Source organism: Aotus nancymaae, unplaced genomic scaffold (genome assembly GCF_030222135.1).
Source record: "Aotus nancymaae isolate 86718 unplaced genomic scaffold, 86718_ANA_hifiasm-v0.15.2.pri h1tg000059l, whole genome shotgun sequence".
NCBI classification, from domain to species: Eukaryota; Metazoa; Chordata; class Mammalia; order Primates; family Aotidae; genus Aotus; species Aotus nancymaae.
In genome coordinates, this window is record NW_026988473.1 from 25,339,288 (window position 1) to 25,355,265 (window position 15,978).

General features: G+C 43.8%; 1 protein-coding gene and 2 pseudogenes across 4 annotated transcripts in view; 2 read left to right on the forward strand and 1 right to left on the reverse strand.

Moving 5' to 3' along the window:
- Nucleotides 1-15,978, reverse strand: part of LDLRAD3 (low density lipoprotein receptor class A domain containing 3) — a 282,755-nt gene that overhangs the window by 249,807 nt on the left and 16,970 nt on the right. The gene's annotated exons all lie outside the window — the stretch shown is intronic.
- Nucleotides 5,218-5,335, forward strand: LOC135270378 (5S ribosomal RNA; annotated as a pseudogene).
- LOC105717282 (wee1-like protein kinase 2) lies at nucleotides 6,619-9,214 on the forward strand (annotated as a pseudogene).

The window sequence follows — 15,978 nt, forward strand, 5'->3', positions numbered from 1 at the left end:
GAGGCAATGGTGTGGCCAGAAAAGTAATATTTAACAATATGAACATAATCCCTAATAAAACACAGAATTTCAGGGCCAAATGTATGGAAACAGGTAGTAAGCTTCTCCTATACCCAAGCAGTTCCTAGGTTATCACAGCCTGGAGACATGGAGTGTGGACATGAAGTCAGCAGGCAGCATGTGTATCAAGTTCAGCCAGTGAAGAGCTGCCGAAGAGTCTCATGAAATGAAGTCCACAACCAGACAGAGTTAGACTTCACACCTAACCAGGGAACCAGTAAAGATGAGCTCAGCTCTATGGCATTTACTTCTTGCAGACGGTTTCACTTCTTAAAAGTTAGTGGGGTTACAGAAACAGGTATATACACATGGAAATTTAAAGTATAATAAGCCTAGGATGGCAGGTGGATTCCTAAGATCCCACCATGGTCTTCACCTTTTGGTATCATGCCCTTGTGTGATCCTCTTCCCCCAAATGTGGACAGGACTTGTAACTCCCTTCTAATCCATAAAAGGAAGTTGACCAGATGTGAATTGCAGCTCCCATCATGCTCGAGTCCTTCTCTTTTTTGCTGACTTGATGAAACAAGAGGCTATATGGAGGACCCACATGACAAGAAACTGAGACTGGCCTCCAGTCAATAGCCAGCAAGAAAATGAGGCCTTTAATCTGGCTGCCTGCAAGGAAATGAATTTTGCTAATAACCTCATGAGCTTAGAATTGAATCCTTCCCCAGTTGAGTCTCAGATAAGACTGCAGCTTCGGTTGACACTTTGATTGCAGCCTTTCAGAGAGCCCAGTTAAGCTGTATCCAGGCTCCTGGCCCACAGCAACTGTGACATAAGTGTGTGCTGTGTTCAAACAAGGAGTCTGTGATAATATTGTTACACAGCAACAGAAAATGAACAGAGGTCAAGTGAGTGAGCAAGAATGATTATTCAACAAATGATCAGAACAAGTGGGTGGCCCCTGAAAAAAAAAAAAAGCTGGATCCCTCACTCTCACATGGCACCAACATAAATTCTAAGTAGGTGAAAAATACATCAAAAGAGAAAACATGCTTTTGATGTGTAATTTTGGAGTAACGAAGCCCTTCCTAAGGGAAGGTCCAAAACCTATGAAAGAAAAGACTAATAAATCTGATTAAGAGAGAAAATATATCTGCAACTTGTATCACAGAGGGCTAATTTCTATGATATGTGAGTAGTTCCTACAAATCAATAAGAAAAAGATTAATTACTCAACAGGAATACAAGCAAAGGATATAAACAGTTTATAGAAATAAAACCACACATGGTTCTTACTTATAGAAAGATGTTTCCTCATTATAAGAGTGAGAAACACAATGAGACACTGACTAGGATCAAAATGAGTGATAACACACTTGATTGAAAAGCAATGGGGAAAATGGCACTCTCATCTAATGCTGGTGGGGAGTATACTGATGTAGCCTCTTTAGAGGACATCAAGGCAGTAACTATCAAAACTGCAAACATGGCTGGGCACGGTGACTCATGCCTAGGTCAAGGTGGGTGTATCACCTAAGATCAGGAGTTGGAGATCAGCCTGGGCAACATGGTGAAATCTTGTTTCTACTGAAAAAAAAAAAATTAGCCAGGCATGGTGGCGAGCACCTGTAGTCCCACCTACTTGGGACGCTGAGGCAGAAGAATAGCTTGAACCCAGGAGGCTGAGGTTGCAGTGAGCGGAGATCATGCCACTGTACTCCAGCCTGGAGGAAGAGCAAGACTCTGTCTCAAAAAAAAAACACACAAAAAAACACCTACAAATGCACTTGACCCTTCAACTCAAACAATTCCATTTCTACAGGTATTTAGAATTATATACGTGTAAGGCTATCCAGTGTAACATTGTTTGTCACAGCAAAGATGTGAATCAACCCACCTACCAATAGGAGCTTAATGAAATCATTTATGGTGCATCCATACAACAAAACACCATAAATCATATACAGAGAATGAGGAATCTCTTTCCATTCTGAAAGAGAGATCTCTGAAATATATTTAGTAAGTAAAAACCAACAACAGTAATCAAAACAAAAAAACCTGAGGTGACTCCAGGGAGGAGACAAGGGAGGCTAGAGTCAGGTCAAAAGAACAGCTTTTATTATGTGCTTTTTTATATCTTTTTTTTTTTTTTTGAGATAGAGTCTTGCTCTGTCACCCAGGCTGGAGTGCAATGGCACAATCACAACTCACTGCAACCTCCACCAAGTGATTCTCCTGTCTCAGCCTCCTGAGTAGCTGAGATTATAGGCGCACGCCAACATGCCTGGCTAACTTTTAGTAGAGATGAGGTTTCACCGTGTTCACCAGGCTGGTCTCAAACTCCTAAGCTCTGGCAATCCACCCGCCTTAGCCTCCCAAAGTGCTAGGATTACAGGTGCGAGCCACTGCACCCACCTCTTTCATACCTTTTAAATGTTGAACCATATGGTTGCATTTCTTTTTCAAACAACAAAATTGAAATCAATAAACACATATTACTTGTACAATAGGATGCAGAGTATGCTACAGTTTCTGTAAAGAAATTAAATTCAGACTACCTATCTATTCAGACATACCTACATATGTACATTCTTGCACATAAACAGCTACCTCTGAAAGAGCACACAAGAATCTGAGGGCTGGTTTCCTCTGGGCTGGAGAACTGGTAACCAGTAAACTGCGCATGAGGCAGCAGGGGTGAGAAATTCTCTTTCAAATTTTATACCATTATACATATGACCAATTTGAAAACAAACAATTAAAAAAAAAGTTTAAGCTATTGTGGTTTCTCTGGTCCTCTGCTCTTCCCTTGTTAAGATTCTCACTGATGAATCCGTCCAACATCTCTATGCTGGTAACTCCTAAATCTTTGTCTCTATCCCAGCCTGTGTCTTGAACTGTCATCCTCAGTCTTTCCCTCAGTTTCCCAGCACAGTGGTCTGGTGATACTCCTTCTTATTCTCCTATGGCGGTGTCTTCCCTTAAGAGCTGGAGTTTCACAGAGTTTTGTGCTTAACAAGTTCACGTCACCGCCTCCTTATTGGTACCCACAGCTGAGTGGTCATCTAGATGCTGGTGCTTTCCAAAACTCCATCCTTGTCCAGATCTTTTGTCTAAGCTCCAGATACAAAACCCAGCTGCCAGAGGATACCTTCTTACAGACAACTGGGATTCCTTCTCCCCAACACCAGCAGCTCCTTCAGTGTTCCCATAAGCCAGTGAATGGAGCCACCATCCATTCAGATAGAATCCTGGGATCTTCCTAGATTATTTCCCCCACTCCTTCCCCATCCCAATCATCTGTCTTAAGGATCCTACACAGTTCTATAATCTGTCACCTTCCTTCCACCTCTGTGGATCTCCCTGGTCCACTCCACCTTCCTCTTTTCTGCAACTTTCCAGCTGTTCTGAATACCCACAGTATCACTCCCCCATCCACTCCCCGCCCTAAGGCTCAATTCATCTTTTAGGTTCTGTATGCGTTCCCTAGGACTGCCATCACAAAATGCCACTGACCGAGGGGCTTGAACAACAGGCATAGTTCTGGAGGCTGGAAGTCCAAGTTCAAGGGGTCAGCAGATTTGGCTTCTCAAAAACTCTCCTTGGCTTGCAGATGGCCACCTTCTCACTGTGTCTGCACGTGGCCCTTCCTCTGCACACATGCATGCCTGGTGTTTCTGTTTCTAAAACTCCTCCTCTTATAAGGACAAAGGTCAAACTGGGCTAGAGCCTATCCTAACAGCCTCATTTTAACATAATTATCTCTTTAAAGGCCCTATCTCCAAATACAGTCACCTTCCAAGGTACTGAGGGTTAGGGCTCAACATATGGGTTTTGGGGATGCAAGTCAGCCCATCACAGCGTCCGACAGGTCATGTCACTCCCCTCAATAAAATCTTCCACTGGGGTTCCAATGCCCATGAAATAATATCCTTTCTAAAACATGACCCCTGCCTCCTTCTCTCCCTCCCAAATGGAGGGGGAGCATGGGAGGGGTAGGAGTTCAGATGGGGATAAGGATACAGGCAGAATTAGAGAGATCAGGAGGAAATTGCACCCTTTCATTATCTCTCTTCCAGTCATGCTTCTTCCAACTACAGATTGACTTTGGGCAAGCTGTCTAAGCTCTCTGCAGAATGGGATGGGTCCTGGATGACCCACAGGACCGGCTGAGCAGCAGGAAGAGATGGCATTACTCCACCCCACACTTAGATCCCCTGGACAGAAAATACCAGGCCTATATCCTCTCTGCAAAAGCAAAGATTCCCCCAGAATCAATCAAGGAATTTCCTGGCCAAATCTAGGATTAGAAGCAGATCTAAAGTGCAACTGGGCGACCTCCCTCTGAGATTAAACTGCTCATTAAGGTGTCCTAGATATCCAGCATTAGAAAGTTACCACCTTGCTGGCTCCAGAGTGAAAACGAATGCATGGACTTGGTAACCACATTATGCAAGACCTGACTTGTCTGTCTCCACTTACAAACTGACTGATCTGGGGCAAGATGCTTAACACCTCTGAGCCTTGATGCACTCATCTATAAAATGGGGTTAATATTCTTCTGGGTAATTCTAATTACACTAATTCCAAGGGCCGCTGTAATTAATCACTGCAAACTGAGTGGCTTAAAATAACAAAAATATGTTCTTTCACAATTCTAGAGGCTAGAAGTTCAAGGCGTTGGCAGGGCCATGCTTCCTCTGAAAACTTCAGGGCAGAATCCTTCCTTGCCTGGTTTCTGGAGGTTGCTGGCAATCCCTGGCATTCCTTGCCGTGCACCTACATGTCCCAATGCTGCCTCTGTCTTCACAAGGCCATCTTCCCTCTGTGAGGGTCCGTGTGCCCCCCTTTATTACAAATACACCAGTCATGGAAATTAGAGTCCACCCCAATCCAATAAACTTTGTCTTAACAAATGACCTATGTCAAGACCCGATTTGTAAATCGGATTCCATTCACAAGTACCAGGTTTAGGGCTTCAGTGTATCTTTTCGGGGGACACAATTCAACCTGCGACACCTACCTGGACAATTGTGAGAGGATTAAAGAAATAGTGACCTAAAAGCACTAAAGGACAGCACCCGAGCACACAGTAGGCACCGCACACTGGAACAGTTTTTCTGTTCCAGTGTGTGGCTAATATATGGCGGGTTACTTTCCCAGAAAATCAAGCCTAGCTTCTTTGCTCCTCATAAAAACAAAAACCATGTCTATGGCCATACCACCCTGAACATGCCTGATCGCATCTGATCCTGGAAGCTAAGCAGGGTCAGGCCTGGTTAGTACTTGGATGGGAGACCACATGGAATACCAGGTGCTGTAGGCTTTTAAATAAATAAATAAAAAGAAAAAAGAAAATAAAAAAACAAAAACCACAAGCAAGAAATCAAAAGCTAACAAGCCAGCATCCTCATGGCTAATGCTGTATTGTTAAGACTTTTAAAACAAACAAAGCAGGACTTGGTACCAAGTCACTGATGTAAATATTTTATCAGTGGGTCTCTGAAAAAACTCCACACACACACACACACACGCGGGCCCCATACACTTCCTCCCTGGAGGAGCTGGTTCTGCCAATAAGGGCCCTCAAGGGTGACTTGAAAGCAGAGAGGAGTTTACTCAAGGTGTGCACCTCTGGTTCTAACATCTGGCAGCATTCCAGCTCAGCAAAGCCTTTCAGAAACAAGGCACCACTGGCTGTATGGACACCTAAAGGCCGTGCTGAGGCTGAATCCTGAGCAACCTCAACACTGGGGCTTCCCAGGAGAGCCAGGCGAGACAGCTCAGCCAAGGAAGTGATTAATAAATCATGGGCAAAGCTTTTTCCCATTCCCTGCTCGGTGGAAACCAAAACGCCTATCACAATGATCAAAGCTGCTGCCCACAACTTCAGATTGACTTTGACTGAGCTCATTAAGTCATAAGCTTCTGCAGAGTGGATTTTCTCCGTGGATAATGCTTGAAAATTAGGAAGTTAAGTGGCCTGGGAGAACCTGGGACCCATTAACCAACTAGCCAGTCAGATCTTCCATTAAAAGAGGAAAATGGCTGAAAATCTGAAATCTCTTCTTGGGCAGCTGTTCAAAGATTCTACTATGAGTTTTCAGGGAAGCCCCCTGGAGTTTGCACCAACGTGAGCACAGAACCCTCTGTGGACATGAAGTGAGAAGGACATCAACTGAGAAGACAGAGGCCTGGGTTCAAATCCCGGCTGCATCTCAAATATTAGGGATTTCTTTCCTCTCTCTGAGCTTCTGTGTCCTGAGGGAGAAGTGCCTCTCAGTCTAAGGCATGTGGATTCCATGACTGGGACCTGTGTATAAAGTCGTGACGCTGAGCCGGGGACTTGGTACACATACCATATGCACTTAGAAAAGGACTGTTCGTAAACAGATCTGTAGACGACAGAATCCCATCTGCCAGTTACCAAATGACAAGGCCTCACGTGAGGAATTTAACCATCTGAAACAGCTAGCTGTTAGCTGGTGGAAGGAAAGGCAAGCTAGAGTTGTGAAACCTGCCAGGTTAAATAGTTTTCTCCTCTTTCTGTAGATTCATGGTGATCTCTTACAGTAGATCTTGCCTATGTTGTAAAGCTCTTTGGCTGAGATGGATGACAGAAATGTTAACAAAGAACCAAGCAGAAATTAAGCTTTTCCTGTTGTGAAGAAGAGACTCAGAATGAAGGGCAAAAGAAAGCACAAGGGGGCTGGACGCAGTGGCTCACGCCTGTAATCCCAGCATTTTGGGAGGCCGAGGTGGGTAGATCACAAGGTCAGGAGATCGACACCATCCTGGCCAACATGGTGAAACACCATCTCTACTAAAATACAAAAAAATTAGCCAGTCATGGTGGTGCATGCCTATGGTCCCAGCTACCCAGGAGGCTGAGGCAGGAGAATCACTACAACCCAGGAGGCAGAGGTTGCAGTGAGCCAAGATCGCACCACTGCACTCCAGCCTGCCAACAGAGCAAGACTCTGTCTCAAAGAAAAAAAAAAAGGAAAGAGAGCACAAGGAAGCAGGGAGGCCCAGAGCCAGATCCCAGAGAAGAGTGAAGTGCAGGATTGAGATGCAATGCTTACGCTGCTCAGGACTCCTCTCAGTAACGTGCATGAACCCAACACACCTCAGGAAAAAGACAAAGAAAATCCAGATCAGATTTTGAGGACTCCAGTGTCACACCTTCTCAAATGACCTGAGACACCAGGCCAACTAGACAACAGGAACAAACTGCCACATGGTGCCGGCCCCTCCACTCCCAAAAGCCTAATGAGCCAGAGGTTATTTCTCCAAAGCAAAGCTTCCTTCCAGAGGCTCGAAGCATTTGACACTAGCAACTGCTCCTCCCAAGGATGAGATGACCTCACTGGCTCTGGTCAATATAAATCCCTTTACCCCAGAGTCTTATAGAAAAGTATTCCTTCAATCCAGTGGTAAGAGGAAAATTCGAGATCTTGAGGAAGCTGGTCCAGAGGAAGGCAAAGAAGGCCACGGGCTGCCTGCCGAGACATGTGTTCTACGAGAAACCAACATGGCTTCCTGATACAAAAAAGAATGCTTGGAGGTGGAAAAAATTGGGGTTGATGAATTTGGTACAGTCTACAAGCGCACTGAAAGCCTGGATAGAAGCGTTTATGCAATAAAGCACTCTGAAAACTTTTGCAGAATTTCACAGGAGAATTTGGCTTTATGTGAAGTATATGCTCATGCAGTGCTTGGGCATCACCCCACATGGTACACTGCTACTCCTTACAGCAGAAGATGACCATATGATCATTCAGAATGAATACTACAAAGACAGGAGCTTGCAAGCTGCTCTATCTGAAAACACTAAGTCCACTAATCATTTCCAAGAGCCAAAACTCAAGGACATCCTTCTACAGATTTCCCTTGAACCTAAGTACATCACAACTCTAGCATGATGCACCTGGACGTCAAACCTAATAAGACCTTCCTTTGTCACAAGATGCTAAGTGACTCCTCCGGAGTCACGGAAGTTGAAAATGAAGCTGATTAGTTTCTCTCTGCCCATGTGATATATAAAATTGCTGACCTAGGCCATGTGACATCAATAAGCAAACTGAAAGTGGAAGGAGATAGTTGCTTACTGGCAAATGAGATTTTGCAAGAGGATTATTAGTACCTTCCCAAAGCAGACCTATTTGCCGTGGGATTAATCATTGCAACGGCTGCCGGGGCAGGGATATTACCCATCAACACTGCTGTATGGCACCATAACCATGAGAGTAACTTCCCAGACATTCCTCAGGAGCTCTCAAAAGACCAGTTTGCTCAAGAACACAATCCACCCTGATCCAGAAGAGAAACTTGCAACAGCTCTGGTCGGAAATTGACCCTGGCCCTCCCTGGGGAAAGCAGAAGAGCTCTAGCAGCAGCTGAATTTGGAAAAGTCCAAGACAGCCACACCGGAAAGGGAACTAAGAGAAGCTCAGGAGGCCCAGTCCCCACAGGGAGACTTCCATCATGGTGACCCTGGGGTCTCTGGGACCACACGGGATCAAGAAACCCCAAACGCCTGGTAGAAGGAAAGAATGCAAGGTCTTTGAGCTTCACCTCTTGACAGCATGAGCCTCTGAACTGAAGGAAGAAAAGGAAACAGCCCTTGGCTTGGCATTATGGATTAGGAGGTTGGTGTTGCTGATTCCTCACCGAGGATCCCAGGGACTCACTGTACACAGAAAGGAATGGAATTTGGTTTTGAATTTAAGTAACAGTTTACAAGAAAATGTGCCTGGATTTCCACAGTACTTCCCAGGTTATATGATGCTCTTCCAGAAAAAGAATTCCCAGCCCCTTTGTGGAAGCGGGTCTCCTAATATATATGCCCTTTCTGATACTGTATTTATTAAATAGATGGCTTCACCGTTATATGAGGTGGGTAAAAGTAAGACAATATACAACCTGGACATCTCTGAGCTGGCTGTTAACTTGCAGAACAAAAACGGTGGAGAGAGAGGGTTCAAGGAAAGCTTGACATGGCTGTTCTCCATCTACTTGCCCTGACCCCCTTGTGGCCATGTTCTGATTGCTTTGATGTTCCAGACCTTACCAATTTCTCTTGATTTTATCAAAATTTGGCCTTGTTTCCTGGTATTTCATCATATTTTATCCAAATCCTTTTTATGTACACATTTTTAAAGGAAAAGTATACTACATTTTTAAATAAAACATTTTATTTTGCCCAAAGACAAATTGCAGGTATTCTTCATCATATCTCACTAACGAAGAATGAAAATTTTATGTTGGAGAAAATTTTATGTGACAAAAGGGTAAGAGAATTCAGTAGGTCAGTAGTAACATGCCTTGGCAGCAAGGCCCAGCTTCAGAGATCCAAAAGCTAATAACGGTCAGGATCTGCTATAAAATAACGTTGGTCATAAAGGTATTTGATAAATTGTTTGTGTCATCTTAATGAATGCAACCTGTTAATGATTAGTGGTTTTTTTACCATTTGATTTTCTTCCTTTCCTCTGATTTTAAAAAGCTAATTTTTTTAATTGAGTAAACCATCATACTATTCTTTAAAAAAATAGCGTCTCTGACCCCAAAGACTATTTATGAGCATTAAATGAGAAAGACCTCTCTGCTAATGCATGCCTGGCAGATGCTAAATAAATGTTATTCTCCCATCTTGTTTTGGTTTCTTCCCTCTTCTCTCCAGAATTTTTTACCCATTCCCAGTTCCTCGGCACATGGTGAGGGCTCCCTGCTTTAGAAAACCCTTCTTGAAATCCTAAATTCCCACATACCTGAAAACAAATTACCCATACCCTCCTATGACCCCCAGCCATAGCCTTGAAGCCTTCTCCCTCCCAGTCAAGCCTCTGAACAGAACAGTCTCTACCAGCAGTTCCCAAATGTGTGTTACAGGAACACCCTGGTCCATGACAAAGGACTCACTGGTTAGCAACAAAAGCAGAAAATGAATGCAGAATTGCAGTGAACTCTGCTTAGAACCATGCATATTCCAGTTAAAGGGCCATCCTATATTCTGATGAGCCCCTGTGATATTTTTGTATTAAAACATGATTTTATAAAATAATGATGAGATAATTAGAGAGTGATTTTGTTTTCATTGTTCTCATCTGATCAAATAAAAGCAGGTGACTCAACATCAGGAGCCCACACTTTTTGGGTTTTTTGTTTTGTTTTGTTTTGTTTTCATTATTTTGCTGGTCCATAATATCTAAGCCTGGGAATTGTGGTATTATACTAATCAGTTTCAGTTGGCTGCCTCCACTTCCTCCCCAACTCAACTCTTCTCAACACTTTTTTTTTTGAGACAGAGTCTTGAACTGTTGCCCAGGCTGAAGTGTGGTGGCACAATCAGAGTTCACTGCAGCCTCAACTTCCTGGGTTCAAGTTGTCTTCCTACCTCAGGCTTCTGAGTAGCTGGCACTACAGGTGTGTACCACTATGCCCAGCTAATTTTTGTATTTTTTTGTAGAGATAGGGTTTCACCATGCTGCCCAAGCTGGTCTTGAACTCCAGGACTCAAGTGATCCTCACATCTCAGCCTCCTCAAGTTCTAGGATTACAGGCATTAGCTAACAAGCCCAGCCTCAACCCTAATTTACAAACCTAGCTTCTACTCTCACCATTCAAGTGAAACCACTCCCTCAAAGGTGTCCAAATCTGGGACCTCTTCCCTCTAGCCTGCATCTGATAGCCTAGACCAGGCCCTGGTTACACTCAGACAGACCACAGCCTCCAAAGTGGAGGCTAACCCCAGGCTTTCCAAACAGGGCCCTGAGCGAGGAAAAGGCTTCCCAGTACCTATGTCCAAAACCCAAACCCAGCCCTCAGTGGAGTCTCTGTGGCCTCATCACCACCCCACCCACCAAAGCAGGACTGTGGAGCTGGAAAAGCCCAGGATTCACAGCCTCGCTCTCACCCAAGTCCCAGAAAGTTGTTCAATGTCTCTGAACCTCTGTCTCCTACTGGATCAAATCATGATCATGACCTCACAGGGATCTTGAGGGGATTCAAAAAAATCAAGTGAGTAAAGCACTTTCCCCAGTGGCTGGGACACATTAAGCACCAAATAATGGGAACAATGGTTAGTGGTAGGAGTGTTCCTAGTAGACAATGCCCTCTTTCCAGTTTTATCTTTCATTGCTCCTTAAGACTCCAGCAAACGTGTAATATTTATGGTTTCCCAAATATACTGCATAGTTTCTAACCTCTGGGACCCAGCCCATGCCATCCTGGAATTCCATCACATCAAGGACTGCCTTCCCAATCCTTATTTATTCATCACTGCTGGAAGAAATGTGGACCTCCTCTAACTCCAGCAACATTAGGTCTACATCACTCTTGTGTCACTCACCACATTACTATACAACACCTTACTTGGAGACCTATGTGCACATTTTCCCTCTCTTCATAAATTCCTAATTACTTAAGGTCAGGAGAAAGCTCTGCACATCCAACCATCCCTACTATATTGATTTACAAGTAAGTGAACAATAAGCAATTGTTTTAAAAAGCCAGTGACAATAATCTCAAACAGGTCATCTAAAAATAGATGGTAAGTGTAAGGCTGGCTGCGTAGCGGGGATTTCGGACACGCCCCCTCCCCTCGCGGGGAGTTCGGACACGCCCCCTCCCCTCGCGGGGAGTTCGGACACGCCTCCTCCCCTTGCCGGGAGTTCAGGCATGCCTCCTTCCCTTGCTGGGAGCTCAGACACACCTCCTCCCCCACCCCCCAGAGCCCGGGAAAAAAGCCCCATCAGGACCTACCTGATACCATTTTGTCCTATCCAGACTCCACTCCCTGCCTACTATTTTGTCCTATCTGGGCCCCACTCCCCTCCATTTTGTTTCATCCGGGTCCCACGCTCCTCCATTTTGTCCCACTCACCTTGGGCACAGCCAATCGGACGCCTCCACTCCCTATAAAACCCCGTGCCTGAGAGGAGTCCGCGCGACTTCTCCGGCACCTCCTGTCGGACCGCGGAACCTCGTCCGGGAGCCTGAATAAATTCCCTTGCATTGGATTATTTTCGTGCTGGCCTCAGTTTCTTCATTTTATCCTCGGCGAGAACAGACCTTACAGTAAGCAGATACATAGTGGAGACCTTTACTGCCCAGTGTTGAATTTCTTCCCAGGTCAAAGGCCAGCAATGTTTATATGTGGGTATGTATGTTACAGCAACAACACAAGTTGGGTCAAGGTCCTGCTGCTTTCCGCAAAGAAAGTCAATGACTGAGATGATGATTATTGCCAAGGAAGAAGGCTTTAATCAGGTACTGAAGCTGAAGAGACTGGAGCTCAGTCTCAACTGGATCTCCCTGAATGACTAAAACTAGAGGTTTTAGGGAAGAAATGTAACAATGCAGGAAAAAAAAAAAAAAACATGGAACTGGGAGGGTCAAGGAAGCAATCATGATGAATGAGGGGGTCTGGCATCTAACCATCCAGATGCGACGATCTGGCAAGTTTCAGTTCTTTGATACCTTTTTTTGAAGAGGCCCAAAGATCATTCCCAGAGGAAGGAACTCACATTAAAAAAAAAAAAAAAAAAAAAAAAAAAAAAATCTAAGTTTCAAGCTTTAAGACCAAAAGGGTCAATTTCTATGTTTACCCAGAAAAACTATGAGACTATGGTTGGTTTCATATACACGCACAGACACAAATATGTTCATCCCAAAATCTCAGGCAATGCAAGTGGACCATAATTAAAAATGTAATCCAATGGCATTTAAATCCATCGTCCTTGTGGCTTGGCCTTCCTCCCTCCGCAGGCGTGACTGACTGTCACCATATAACTCTACTTTGTTCTCCAATTAACATCTACATCTTTGTACTTCTGATCTCTGCGTTGTTTTGATTATGTCTTCTTCTGGTATGTCTACTTCTGGTTTAGTCTTTACCACATTATTTCCATATCTTCACTCAGATCACCATTTCCAAGTGGCACTGTTATTTATTTTGCAAAGCCAGTCTTCTTACCCTCCGTTTTGTTCCCCACCCACGTTGGGTTCTAAATCCACTAAATGTCCTTTTCATGGTGTCCTATGTATGCAAGCAGCTTAAGTCTACAGAGATTTTAATTTATTTTCATTCTGCTTTCATCTTCCATCTCTCAAATAAATAAAAAGTATTTAAACAGGAAAGGGAACAGTCGGTGTGTCCTCCTCTAAATATACTTAGAGAAAGGGCATTTCTATTTCAAAATCTTTGAGGCTCTTTAGTCTACTGTACGCACTCATTAAACTGGAGGTGCCCCAGAGAGCCCAGGAAACTTAACGAACCTCCCAGACGCAAGCTGTTCATACCCTTTTGAAGTCAGTGCAAACCAACATATGGAAAATGATCATCAGCCACTTAGTCCTGATGATGGCCCCAGAGGTGGGTAGACCCTCTTCAACCCAAAATTTAGGATGAAAAAGATACTTTCTGTAGAGGCAAAAAGAGACTGAGATGAACTATTTGAACTAGCATTAAAACTAAAATATACCTGGAATTCTAAAGACTCTGCTTCCAGAATCTCACTTAGTACTAACCCTGCATTATGTCCTAGGTCGCGAAAGAGAATACCCCTAGTACTTGGAGACAAGCTCAAGTTCAAACTCCAAAAATTTAAGGATTTATAATCAACAAAAAAAGAAAAAGGTTATTAAATATATTTCAAAAAAACCAAGAAGACAGAGGGAAGAACATTTCAAGGAGGAAGAAAAATGCAAAGAATAATTTTAAAGTCAACGTGAAAATGAGGAGTCGCAAAAGCCTAATTTCAAGTTTATGGTTCGTGATCAAAAATTTCCAGATTATCATTTTCAGGTGGATCAACAGTACTTATCTCTGTTTTAAGACGACAAACGGCCGTGCGCAGTGGCTCACATCTATAATCCCAGAACTTTGGGAAGCCGAAGCAGGTGAATCACGAGGTCAGGAGTTTGAGACCAGCCTAGCCAACATAGTGAAACCCCATCTCTACTAAAAATACAAAATATTAGCTGGGCGTAGTGGCAAGTGCCTGTAACCCCAGCTACTTGGGAGGCTGAGGCAGGAGAATCACTTGAACCCAGGAGTCCTAGGTTGCAGTGAGCTGAGATTGTACCACTGCACTCCGGCCCAGGCAACAGAGTGAGACTCCGTCTCAAAAAAAAAAAAAAAAAACCACAAACAGGATCACAGTAGTGTGCCTGGTTTAAAATATCCACATTGTACATTTTAAAATAACTAAAAGCGTATAATTAGGAAAAATGCTTGAGGGAATGGATACCCCATTCTCCATGTTGTGATTATGACGCATTGCATGCCTGTATCAAAAAACATCTCATGTATCCTGTAAATATGCACCTACTCTGTACTCACAAAAATTTAAAATTTAAAAAAAATTTTAATATTCTCATTGCTCTTAGAGTAAAATTCAAAAGATTTACATAGCCTGCTATACAAACCAAACCACAAATGAGAAGTCACTAAACAGAAACTCATTCATGCATTCAACAAGCATTTACTAAGTTCACACTCAGTGCCAGCACTGGGCTAGGCACTGGGGGTTTGAGATAAATGACACTCCCAGCCCTCAATCCTAGTCTCAGTATGGATTGCTAACTATGAGGTGAGTGCTCCTGAAGAGCCAGCATGGGCTAAGTACCCTGCATTCATGATCTTGTCTATTCTCCCCAAGAACGCGATGAGGCTGGTTTTAACCTTATCCTCCTTTTACAGGTAAAGAACTCATTGAGGCAGAGCAGCTCTGTAACTGGTCTAACGTCACACAGCCAGTACTTGAACTCGGACCATTTGGTTCAAGAGCCCACCTTCTGAACCATTACTCTCCCACACCTGCACTGGAAGCAGAACCTAGAAAGTGGATGCCCACTGCTTGGCTTATCTTCTCACAGCAGCATACCCTGGATGAGTGGTTCCAGCAGTCACAGAGTGAGAGACCCTCCAGGAAGGAGGAGCACATGGCTGCGGCTCACTGCCTTCTATATGCTCAGCCACAGAAGCACCAGAATCCACACAAATGGTAAACATTCTGATCGTCAGCAGAATGAGACCTTATCACCCAGCCCTACGGTCCAGAACTGGGGCCTGGACATTCATGCCATGGCAACTGTAGAACAACTGCCTCTTAACTGTCTGAATGGCCCTGGGGTTCCCCATCCATATCCACCTCAGCAGGGGATGAGGGAGCAGGCCTGGCCATAGCCCACCGTTTCCCTGACTAGCCATCGGGGGCAGGCAAATTAAAACCACAGCAAGTCACCACCTTGCACCTTGAAGAAACAAATTTAAAACTCTAAATTCCAAATGTTGGAAGAAAGGTGGAGAAACAGATGCTCTCATAAACCACTAATCAGAGCATAAATGGGTGGGACCATTTTATAGAGAAGTTGACAATATCTACTCAGGTTAAAAACATGCAAATCCTTTGATCAGCAATTCTACTTCAAGAGTATTATTACAGAGAAAGTCCTGCTATTACGCACAAAAATTTTCACTATGTGGCCAGTCATGGTTATCTAAAAATCTTGTTAAGAGAAGAATGAGCAAACTGTAGTACATTCATACAATAGGATATTCTACAGCAGTTAAAATAAACTATATGTGGCAATGTGGATAGAACACAAAATTATAAGGGGGATGGAACTCAAAACTATAAAGGTAAACGAAAAAAGCCAGCTGCAGAAGTATAGGCCATTTGATAGCACCTATGTTCACCTTTAAAGTCCTATGCAAGGGATATAAATGCAAATCAGTAGCAAAAGATTAAAAACAGAGACAGAAAGTATATATGCAAATTTGAGGATAGTGATGACCTCTGGGGCAAGAAAGAGTAATGAGATGAGGCAAATTCTTTGACACTATCTGTAATACATTTTTCTTTTTTTGGTGAGGAACAGAGTCTCACTCTGTCACCCAAGCTGGAGTAGAGTGGCAAAATCTCAGCTCACTGCAACCTCCGCCTCCTGGGTTCAAGCAGT